Source organism: Macrobrachium nipponense, chromosome 3, assembly GCF_015104395.2.
Source record: "Macrobrachium nipponense isolate FS-2020 chromosome 3, ASM1510439v2, whole genome shotgun sequence".
Lineage (NCBI taxonomy): Eukaryota > Metazoa > Arthropoda > Malacostraca > Decapoda > Palaemonidae > Macrobrachium > Macrobrachium nipponense.
The window spans coordinates 147,239,575-147,252,651 of record NC_087202.1 but is presented as its reverse complement, the minus strand read 5'-3'; positions in this window follow the sequence as shown (position 1 = coordinate 147,252,651).

Below are 13,077 nucleotides of genomic sequence, written 5' to 3'. Positions count from 1 at the left end.
TTATTTCCTCGCAACAATTCCTAATTTCCTATCGCATTACTTGTCTGATCCCCTTCGCGGAATCAAGTAATGAAATGTATCTAATTCACACATCCGGAATTCTCTTGATCTTGTGGAAAAATTAAATAACATTGTACTAAACCGTAGCGATATCTTTGTCAGTTTTGATGTATGTTCCTTGTTTACAAAAGTCCCTATTGACTCTGTGCTAGAATATTTAAGAAATGAACTTGTACTGCATGAATTGCCTATGTCCGTTAATCACATAATTTCATTGATTAAGTTATGTATGTATTTGTGATTGCAGATTTATTTTTAATGGAGAATATTACCAACAAATATTTGGTATGGCCATGGGTAACCCTTTATCACCTCTCCTTTCAAACTTATATATGGAATTTTTTGAGAGAGAACACCTCCCGAATATGACACTAGTCCCCTTAAAATGGTACCGATATGTCATTGATCTCTTAGTAGTCTTACCTGTTGGTATCGATGTAAATGATTTACTGTTTAAATTGAATAATTTAGTGCCATCCATAAAATTCACTGTGAAATCGAAAATAACAATGTCATCCCTTTCCTAGATGTATTAATACATAGAGAATCTTTCCAATGCAAATTCAGGTATTTATAGAAAACCCACAAATAATTTAACATATGTACATTTTTATTCTGGCCACCATTTTAATATTAAAAAAATTTCATTTTTTCTACTATGTTCCTACGTGCTTTGCGTATCACGAGTCCACAATATCTTGACCAAGAAATAGAATACATAAAAAGATAGGAAACAATCTCTGGTACCTACCTCATTTAATTTAGTTATGTTCTCAAAAAGCTCACAAAAAGTTTTATAGTGTTGCTATTAATGAAAAAGAAATGCCTAAAAATGTACTCAGCTTACCTTACTTTCGTGGATTTGAAACCATAAAATCAATATTTAAATCGTTTTAAATGTTAATGTAGTGTTCTCTTATAAAAATACATTGAAAAGATATGTAATTAAGAATAGTCCCGTAACAAATAACAACATCATTTACAAAATTCCTTGTAAGGATTGCCCATCGTTTTACGTTGGTCAGTCAAGTAAAAATTTATGTGTACGTATTAAGCAGCATATGTATTCAGTTAGAACAGCCCAGACTTCAAATGCACTGTTTATCCATCTGAGTGAAAAATCTCATTGTATTAATTGGGGTGATACCTCAGTAATTGCTAGATCTAATGATTATGTTTCAAGAAATTTACTGGAATCGGCAATTATACAAATCACTAATAAAAACAACCTAAATCTTAGTCTGGGAATGTACCATTTGGACCCATATATTTGTAAGATGTTTATGAAGAACCTTAAAATAAATGAACAACTAATAAATTAGTCCCACATGTATATATTATTTATCTTTCTCTCTCTCTCTCTCTCTCTCACTCTCTCTCTCTCTCTCATCTCTCTCTCTCTCTCTGGTTCGATATTCTCTCTCCCTCTTTCTCTTGCTCGATATATATATTTATATTTTCATTCGTCTTTTCATTAATATAATTTTTTGAGAAAATTTGTGTAAATTTCATGATATTAAATTGTATATTTGCTTCGTGTTTTTCAAAATGTACTGTTTTCTGGAAGAATAACCTTGTTTTTTACTGCGTGTGTCCCCCAAGGTGTGGCTACCTCAGGCGTTTCCTCCTTTCTGTGGAGTGAAATCGCCCTTACTGCTAATCTTGTAGTGTTAGCTTGGATATTAAGCCTTCTTTTGACTATGTTGTTCTCTGTAAAATCAGTTTGCCTTAAGTAATGGGTCCGAACAGGACCGAAAGAACTCTGCTATCTCGCTTTTTCATTTTTCCTTCGTGGCAAAAAACCATTATTTATACATACCATCACGTTTTAAGTACTTCGTGATCAAGTTATTCATATATATATATATATATATATATATATATATATATATATATATATATATATATATATATATATATACTATATATATGTATATATGTATAATATATATATATATATATATATATATATATATATATATATATATATATATATATATATTTATATATATATATATATATATATATATATATATATATATATATATAATATATATATATATATATATATGTATATATGTATATATATATATATATATATATATATATATATATATATATATATATAATATATATATATATATATATATATATATATATATATATATATATATATATATATATATATATATATACATATATGAATGCAGCACGAAGGAACGCATGTTTGAGGAATATCGCAAAATCACGTAAGAAGGAGAGTGAAAACCAGGACTTTGAACAAATACTTTATAGTTCATTCCACATTTTCCGGTTCACACTAAATACAAAAGAAATCGATGACCGAGCTTTATTATATAAACAGAAGGGGGGAGGGGGGGGGGGGTACAGTTGTTAATCTGGGCAGCATGTTCTTTAACAAAGAAAGACAAGGACAAAGGATCAAAGGATAATCCAGGGTGGGGATTAACATTCATGGTGCACGTTAATCTCCTCCGTGAATTATGCTTGATCCTTTTGTCCTGGTAGTTTTTGTTTATGCTGCCCGGATAAACAAATGTAATGCAAAAATAAACAAGCTCTCTTTACAAAAAAAAAAGAAAAGGAGGTGATGATACCATTAAGAAAATACAGATCTCCGGATCAAAACAGTAAAAATCATACCAAAATATCTTCCTGCAGCTGGAGAACTCCCATAAAGAAAAAATTCTCATTATCTATCAAAAATATTTAATAACGGGAAGGAGAGAAAAAACTTTCTCAATAAAAGTTGTGGTCAGTCTCACCTAGACTTAATTAAATTACTTCCCTATATACAATATTACTTGGATTTCTACTAGAATTCATTCTGTTGCATTACCTTTATTATACTCTCTCAGGTCGAATGAATTACGACATATCATCTGCGTGACACTGATGCTGCATCAGCTTCTAGTTGACGCAATGTGTCATTGGTATCTTTTATAGAAGTTACCAGACACCGAACTTGGAGCATTAGTTTTTAATGTTTTATAAATATGAGCACATCCACACACATACGCATACATATATATATATATATATATATATATATATATATATATATATATATATATATATATATATATTATACATATACATACGCGTATATCACACATGAAGAGAGTAGGGTATATATAACTCCACGGGAAAAAATTCTAAGTCACTTAACCTAACCTAACCTAACCTAACCCAACCCAACCTAAACTATCCCAACCTAATGTAACCTAACATAACCCACCGAGTGAAAAAAATCTAAGTCCCTTAACCAAAACTAACCTAACCTAACATCTCCATTCAAATTCAGATAAGCAGCTGATAATCACCCACAACCGTCACCGTTTCACTGTCACTCACTGTCAGGTGCACAACATGTCATATCGCGTGATAGTATGAATGAGAAAAGATTTCTAAACTCCATAATCTAACATAATGTAACTCTATGGAAGGTTGAACAAGAAAGAATGAGGGTAACAAAAACCAAATATGACCACTCACATATTTTTATTACATAAACCGGTACACATTAACAAGTGTCAGATTCACACATTTCTCCCGAGACACATTCAAAAACAATACTGCCACGACTCCTTATCACCACCTCAAACTGCTTAACAATTTTACAATTAAAAACCACAATCTTCTAAATTCATTATCTTGTACCGCTTGACGTTCGTCCTCTGCCTGTGCCCCGTGCAGAACAGCACCTGCTTTCCTACACATCCTAAGGTAGAGAAATAACAGGACTTAGAAAAACTGAACGCTTGCATGAAATAAAAAAAACTTATATGATGTATATTAACAACACCAAAAAAACGATTATTACCTTTTATTTAGCAAAAGCATACACTCCTTTTATGTGACAGCCCATTTACCACCAGAACTCCAATGAGAACATTTCACCCTTTTGAAATACTTGAAATAGTATTCCATCACCCACCTGCCATTACTTTCCAAATGACACGGTGAGAAGACAACATTCGTTAACAACAAAACTGGTCTCAACCATCTATGATTCGTATAGTGAACGAAGAAAATAGTGTAAAGACTGCACTTGTAAGAATTATCTGGCTGTATCTGCCTTACAGACTGGCGAAGGGTAAATCCCGAATTTGCGCTGAGAAAAGTCGAGAAGCCGCCTGAATAAATTTTAGGGTTTATACCATAACTGTCAAAAAAGAAGATTGTATCCCGAGGTGAACAGTCAATATAAAAACACACCCAGTGTCTAACAACATCGATACTAGAAGTTGAAGGCAGAGTATTAGATATAAAAACTAACGGTTTATTTCTATCCGCAAGTAATATGAACGTGCCCACTTCATCTGAAGTGAACACACCTAAATATTTAATAACACTCTCTAGCAAACCTTGTTAAGCAATCTCAATTTCTTTTGTATCCATCACTTCTAACCCCTAACATCACACTGAACGACTCTATCCGAATCAATTATTAATATACCCTTGGTGTCTCCAAACCATAAAATCATGCAAGGATGAGGCGCAACTGTTCCCAGCTTTATAGATATTTTCAAACTAGCTGAAATTTCAACTGGCATTGAATCTTCAACCTCTTCTGTGACAGTATTAGGAAAATGATAGTTGATATCATAAGATGTATTCCCATTAACAGTGATGTGTACGCTATTCAAGTTGTCTGTGCCAAAGTACAACTAAATCGCCTGCGTAATTTCCCTGAAAACCGTCTTTTGCATACCAATCATAGCTAACGTAATCTTTTTCAGGTATACAGGTGTTGAAATGGTTGATCTATTAAAATGAAACAATCCTCATTCTGCCCAATAACATATGTTTTATATAAAGTCTTATCAAATATATATTGTATAGGGCTAACCGCTAGAGCTGCGTTTAAAGTGGACATGGCGTTATAATGGGGGGTAACCCGATCAATCCACAACTTTTTTATATTCAGATCGTTTAAGTGAGTGTCGCTTTGGGTGCCCATCCCCCAGTTGTAATTGGCCATTTGGAGCCTTATCCTGAAATCTACGAAATCCAACAGATACATGTCTATACTCGCTAGATCTATAAGGAGTGGAAAGTATGCGTGAACTCCCCTCATCTTAATGGAGCTCATCACCTGAGTTTCCCACCTACTCATCTGTCCAAAAGAAATAGCTGTATAGATTTGTGTTACACCATGGGTGGCGTGACAATCATCATGGAAAAACCCACTCTTACCAAAAGTTGGTAGCGTGCTGGTTTTCACGCTATTTAGCATTTTTATGTATGATTGATAGTTAAATACAGGACACGATTCCACCAACTTTTCATTCAAGAACACAGAGACGGATTTAAAAAGTGTATTACTTATACCATTAACGAGTGCAACATGTGCATCGTCCGGCAGCTGAGCACCGCCCCTAACCACTGTGATGTATAATTCCAAAGCTATTCTCGACAAATCCAAGAAGGAGCCCGCGACACTGTTAATACGAAACTTGATATAGTTATCACTAAGGATTTGATTTATAGAATTGTTGCTAGGTGTGAAATCCAACCTTTCCTTTGAATTAATCGAACTTTCTTTAACCATAAGTTTGTTCTCATTCGGGAACAATTCTGAGATGCCTGCGATATATAAAGAGACGGGAACCTTGTTTCCCGTCCCTGGCATATTTGGAACCACACCTGCCATTTCACAAAATTACAAGAGGGAGGGAATACGTGTGTGCATGCCCACTGACAAAGGGTGAATGAATTAAAGAAGATCATACACATCCTTGTTATATTTACTTCTCGATTTAACCAGTCCATACATCTTTTTCCTCTTCTTCCTTGTCTTCGTAGCCAAACCGAGCGAGTGTATGCTTCACTCCACCCAACCTTTTCCTGTCAACCCTCCCACTACTGCTTAGAATGCGTCTACCTGTACTTTTGAGAACTGTCACTCCATGTCTTTTTAAAGATTCCTTCAGGGGCCGCTGATCGTTCACTACATCCGAAAGCACCGATTTACTAAACTCTTTAACTGAAGGTTTAGCAGCATTGAACAGGAAATGGAGTACCCTGCGTGCAATGCCGGCCGTGGCTGAAAATACACCTCCGAGTCTTCTATGACTTGGATAGAAGACCGAAATGCCCTCTAGACCCACTCCCTTTCTTAAGGGTTCAGACAAGAACAACGTTTTAAATTCCACCTCTGAGGATGGGGTGAATATGACCCTCATACCTGTTAAAAAAACTTTTAATACCTCCCTTAAATATTATGCAGAGCGCTCGTTTGAGCGTTCTTAAGTACACGAGTTCTCAAAAGTGAATAACGTAAAGGTGGGAAAGAATGCAGGTTTTATATGTACCTCCCTATCTGGGCCTTATATGAAGCACACAGGTGACGCTCGAGTCGTTATTGAAATGAATGCTCCTTCCATTCTGGTCAGTGATGATGATTGAAATCTGCTCTTGAATGTTCGCATTTAGCGCTTTGTATATCATATTGTGTATCCCCTTCCCATTGCGACTCTCTAATGTAAAACGATCCAATAAATTTACTAGATTCCCTCCAAAAACAGGTGGTTGAACAATATTAGTGTACACGTACATATAATCTACACCGCAATTATCGGATAAAGACTCAACTGAGAGATGTGTATTCACCGCATCAAGGCCGTAAACTTCGTACGCTGTTTTATTTTTCAAACCCAGCAATCTGGCTACTTTATTACTGAATTTGACGGACACACTTTTAATGTCCCTCATCCCAATCTTCCCTATCTTAATGTGAGGGATAATAATTCTCCTGCTGTCTTCATCCCAATCAAATACGTCATTACTGTTGAAAACGTTTTTGTATTCGCTGTCAAAATATACTTTTAAATGTTAAAAAATATCCTTGTCAAGTGCACTCACCAGTCTTTTCATGTCCCCCACTAACACATCCATCATTGGTCTATAGATATAGGCGTACTTATTATTTTTACCCCGTTAAGTAACAAACTGGAGGGAGCATTCTTCATTTCCTGATAATACAGCATGATAAACACACGGAAATATGATCGAAGCTAGACCCACTTCATATTCGCTTCCATTCGGTAGGAATATAGGAGCAGGTAACCTATTCACAAACCCATACTCTGAGTTATTCACATACTTGTCCAAGCAGCCTAGACTGCTCACATAATTGTGTTCACTCATCATACTGGTGAAGCACTGCACATAATTTCGCTCAGCTAGGTCTTATATGAAGGGTGCATGACACGCTTTTACCCTCAATGAACTTAATATCCTCCCCCTTCTGATTCGTCACCCTCATGGTAATGTAATCTACCACATTTGTATTTAAAGGTTTATAAACTGCGTTATGTGAACTTCTGCCCTGTCCACATTCCAACGTGAAATAGTTCTGTATATTTATTGTTTTATCACCCAGCACATTCGTCAAGCGTGGAGAAAAGCATCTATTGAGAGAGAGGTAGACGTTAAATAGCAAACTGGGTCCAGTCCAAACTGTGTATAAGCATCCTTCCTCCAAGCTAGGTAAACATCCCCCAATAATCCCACGTCCATGAGAAGGGATAAAACGGTGTAATCCAGTAAGTTAAAACAGTTTGCAGCATTCCACACTTTGTAGACGTGTTCATATCATTCACAGGGTATGCTTTCCCCTGTCAGTAAGGAATTGAAACACACTTTGAGAGGGATGCCGGGTTTTTTCAACACTTCAAAGCCTGTGACATAGTCGTAAGGGTAGTACTGTTTACCTGTGCTCAGAACTAGTTTGATGCACTTGTCGGGATATTTAGATAACATCTGGCATGTGATTTCCAAAGCTCCTTTCTGCTTGATGTGACTTGACGTGAGACTGGAAAGAGATCCTCTGATCATGTGGGCACTGTCCATCAATCTGATGTTGCCAGTTTTAAGCAGATAAACTGTACCTCCATCACGTTTCAAGAATTCAAAGTTATGCTTGGCGGCAGCTTCTTTCAAAATGAGAGCTGCATCGTAAGACAAATTGTGTACTAACACTGGTAAGGCTCTGTCTGCATATTTCAATTTAAAATTGCATTTCTTGCATAATGCACACACATAGTTGTCCGTCGGTATGTAGTGCGCATGATGCCGCACTTTGATAGTGTTATCGGTGAACTTAATGGTGCAACATTTGCAGTGTGCAGCTTGTTCAAACTGACGGGCTATTTCAGAGGTCATGCTGAATTTGTGCGCCACCATTGTCTCACGTATAATGGCCCAGCCTTCGGCTATTTTTACCAGAAAATCGTCGACACAACGTTCACCTACACCTGCTCTGTGCATACAGTATTCATCGCTTCTGCTGTCGATAATTGCGTAGCAATATGCACACGCTTTCTTCTTTGACACAACTCTCTGGTCGTCATCCGCGTCAGGTTGTCTGTTGTACACTTTAAAATCTAAGAAGGCGATGTGTGAGGCTTCATTCAGTGCTTTTGCTTTTTCAAACTGTTTAAATTGGTTGGGCACTGGGTATAGAACCATGGTTCGGGTTGAACAACTTCGGGTGTCGGCATCGCAAATGGCATGGGTATTAAACAAAGTTAGACAGTGATAACACATGCCACCTGTGTATTCTCTCCTCATTGTCTTTACCCCATGGTGGAATGCCTTCACATAGGCGAACATGTCTTTGATGAGTGCGAGGTGGTCATCCATGATTAGCAGTAGAGTGACCAGTCGGGTACATGACGTGTTACCCCCTTTCTAGTGAGATGCACAGCCCATATTTTTTTTTCGATGTTTTCCCATGAACAGTTCACAGAATTTGTACATATAGATGTTAAGGTTGTTGTCTTTTTCCAATGTCTTGAAGGAGTCGCTGTTCAGTGGCATCTGATTTGTCCGTAACTAGTTTTTCACACCCCTGGTGAGGTTTTTACCTGGTGTGTTGCGCTTTTTGCTGAGTAGCACATACGCTTCTAGCACTGTAACGACGCAATTGTACCCAGATTCGATGTTGACGACTTGGTCACCGGCCCTGACTCTTGCAGAATACTCTTTAAAGTTTGATATGTCCACCATTTCTCGCCGTGAGATGTTGATTTGTCCACTGTGTAGCAACATGATGCACCAACCCGAACCCTTGCCTAAGTTGAGCCTGTCTTCAAGGTTGCTCACCACGTATTCAATAGCTTCATCTAGTGATTCGTGCACTGTGTCCACTAATGTTAGCACAGGTGGCGTATTAACGTAAAAAGAACCCGTTTCACGGGTGGTACCACTGCCACTCACCATTCTCTGCCTGGTGATGATGATGCACAGGTATAACATGACAATTTATAACCCATCTCCCGGAGTGTTCGCAAGACGTCCTCGGCGAGCTGCATTCTGTTAATTCTGAGCGCCGTTGTCACGTCAATGTGCGTTCCTACTGCAGTTGAATAAGTGATAGTACTCACAATTTGGTTGGCCTCCTCTCCTTCCCTGTTAAGCAGCGTCTGCTGTTGTTTGGCACCTCCTACTTGACAACGACCTCCTCTCGGTAATGTTTCCCTTCCATTTTCCCCATTTGGTAGTGCTGTAACAGCGTTCACGGTACAACCTGCAAAAAATAGGAATAACAAGTCGAGAATTTAATCAAAATAATCTGGTTGTTTTGTATGTAAATGCGGTGGTGACATGATTTTTTTTCTTTTTACAGCGTGTCACATCTCGACAAACTTCTAAATAAAAAGAATTATTCTCACCATCCTGAGGAGTGACGCTCCCTGCTGCACCTCCTGTTAAAGATCGTCCTGGGTCAGGTCTGTTTCCAACCCTGTTCACTCCTATTCTTTCTACGTTGACTGCAGACTCTGCAGTCCTCTGGCTAGTCCGAGCCTTCGGTGCTGTATATATATGCCACAGCAAAGGAATTCAATGGAGCTGTCACTCATAGTTCCATTGCCACTGTTGCTGGTGGAATTACCCATTTCTGCTTGTGGAGATGTTGTGGAGTAGAGCAGCCTGTTGGCGAAATGATGTGGGTCTTGCTGCTGTTCGAGTTAATATACCGGTGGTAGCAATCGTAAATGTCTTTTCACATAGGGTCTCGGGGATTAACTCACGTCAGCGAAACGAAACCTGTGGAATTATCAGTGCATGTGCATGCAGGTGGTAACAACCATCTTTTATCACCCTCGTATAAGGTTTCGCTAAAGCAGTATATAGTGTCGTGTGTGTGTGTATGTGCGTGTGTGTGTGTGTGTGTACGTCACTGGACATGGAAACGGATTATTGAGCTGTGATAGTCATGTTGTGTTGTGTGTCTCATGTGAATGCGCACCATCGTGATATGACATGTTGTGCACCTGGCAGTGAGTCACAGAGAAATGGTGAGGTAGGGTGCTTATCAGGTAGGAAGTCAACAGGAAAGGGTGACTGTTGTGGGTGTTTATCAGGTGCTTATCTGAATTTAGATGGAGTTTAGAAATCTTTTTGCATTCATACTATCACGAGATATGACAAGTTGTGCACTTGGCAGTGAGTGACAGTGAAATGGTGACTGTTGTGGGTGCTTATCAGCTGCTTAACTGAATTTGAATGAAGATATTATGTTAGGTTAGGTTTGGTTAAGGGACTTAGAATTTTTTCACTCTGTGCGTTAGGTTAGGTTAGGTTGAGTTAGGTTAGGTTAAGGGGCTTAGAATTTTTGGTTTTCCCGTGGAGTTATATATACCTTACTCTCTTCATGAGTGATTTTGGGGTTCTTTTCTAAACTAAAGTGAAATATTTGGTGGTTTTCCCGTGGAGTCGTTAATGGTCAATGCACTTGAGGTTAAAATAAAGGCAAGCTTATGGGGTTTATCGCCTGTGAGCCAAATTGGGGGTCGAGTGATGAGGTTGAGCCAGATGGGGCCTTTTCCCTACTCTCCTCATGAGCGATTTTGTGGTTGTTTTCTGAACTAGAGTGAAATATTTGGTGGTTTTCCCGTGGAGTCGTTAATGGTTAACGTCAACGTACGTGAGGTTCAAATAAAGACAAGCTTATGGAGTTTATCGCCTGTGACCCGAATTGGGGGTAGGGTGTTGAGGTTGATCCGATATGGGGTCTTTTTCCCTACTCTCTTCATGAGCGAATTTGAGGTTCTTTTTGGAACTAGAGTGAAATATTTGGTGGTTATCCCGTGGAGTTGTTAATGGTCAACGTACGTAAGGTTAAAACAAAGACAAGCTTATGGGGTTTATCGCCTGTGAGCCGAATTGGGGGTCGGGTGTTGAGGTTGAGCCGAAATGGGGTCTTTTTCCCTATTCTGAGCGTATGTGATCCCTAAAATGATATTCCTTGGCTTTTGGTTCCAGAATGGGGCTGCCTCCGGCAGATCACATGTCCTGTTTAATTTACTGCTTCCCTGCAGATTATCGAGGAATTATCCCGGTTAACGGCATGGCCTGTCTTAAGCCAGTGATTCGCAGTGCCATTAAGGATATATATATATATATATATATATATATATATATATATATATATATATATATATATATATATATATATATATATATATATACATATCATACATATATATATATATATATATAATATATATAGATATATATATATATATATATATATATATATGTATATATAATATATATATATATATATATATATATCTATATATATATATATATATATATATATAGATATATATATATACTGTCTATATATATATATATATATATATATATATATATATCTATATATATATATGTATATGTATATATATATATATATATATATATATATATATATATTATATATATATATATATATATATATATATATATATATATATATATCCTTAATGGCACTGCGAATCACTGGCTTAAGACAGGCCATGCCATAACCGGGATAATTCCTCGATAATCTATAGGATCAAAGATCACCGACAAAGGAATCTATTGGACCCCATCTTTATCGAAGGGACGTCAACAAGTAACTTAAATCTCCACCCAGAATTATACCTTGAGATCCTCTTTCCTTATCGCTTGTGCTTATTAAAGAGCACGCCGCCCAGAATAATAAACTGTAACCCCGCCCCCTCTTTCAGTTTGTGTATATAAAGGCCTGTCAACTTCTTTTATATTTAGTGTTAACTTGAAAATGTAGAATATACTACGAAAGTACTTGTTCTAAGTCTCTGTTTCATTTACCTTTCTAACCGTGGATTTAAGAGGATCTCTAGTACGTCCGTTCCATTCCTATCTATTGGGATCGGCTAAATATAAAATAACGTACAAAAAAAAAAAAAAAAACAAAAAAAAAAAAAAAAAAAAATCTTAGTAGGACAATTCATTACACACGTCTTCCCTTTAGAGCTTAAAAACGACCATTGTTTATTTATCTATTACACTAACCTGACGAGCTCTGAAAATCTATGAATTATTTCTTTATTCCCACCAGATAAGAATAATTATTTATGTCATGCATTCCACAGTGCTTTCAGTATCGATTCATAATGTTAGGTACTTGAGAACCCTGGTCGGTTTGCCTTTAGGTTCTATTCAGAAGCTGTCCTTTGTATTTGGTGTTCAGTTTCCCATGAAGTCGGAACTGCACAGCCTAATTTACTTCGTTCCTCCCAGAGGCATATCAACATGATATGCAGCAAGTCTGAAAGACTTAGTTGTATATCAAAGCGTTAGCTACATAACCGTAGACAATACTTTCACTGCAACACAAGAGAATTTGGCCTAATTTGGAGACGTGAGTCCCGGATCGAAGATACTATCGCACATCAGGGTTAAGATCAACAGGTAGTTCATCCCCTTTAAAGTATTATATAAATGTGATTGTATAACTTTTCCGCTGACATCAGGAGGGGAATGAGTGGACCCAGCTAATGCATTAGATACATCGATGAGCAATATATCCTTACTAGGCTTTCAAGCGCTCAGAATACGGTATTTATTTATTTAGGTGTTCACCATGCTTTATCAAATGCTTGATATGTGGTAGTGGGTCAAAATGTCGACAGCCAAAATGTCGGCGGTCATAATGTCGACACTGTTTAAATATCAATG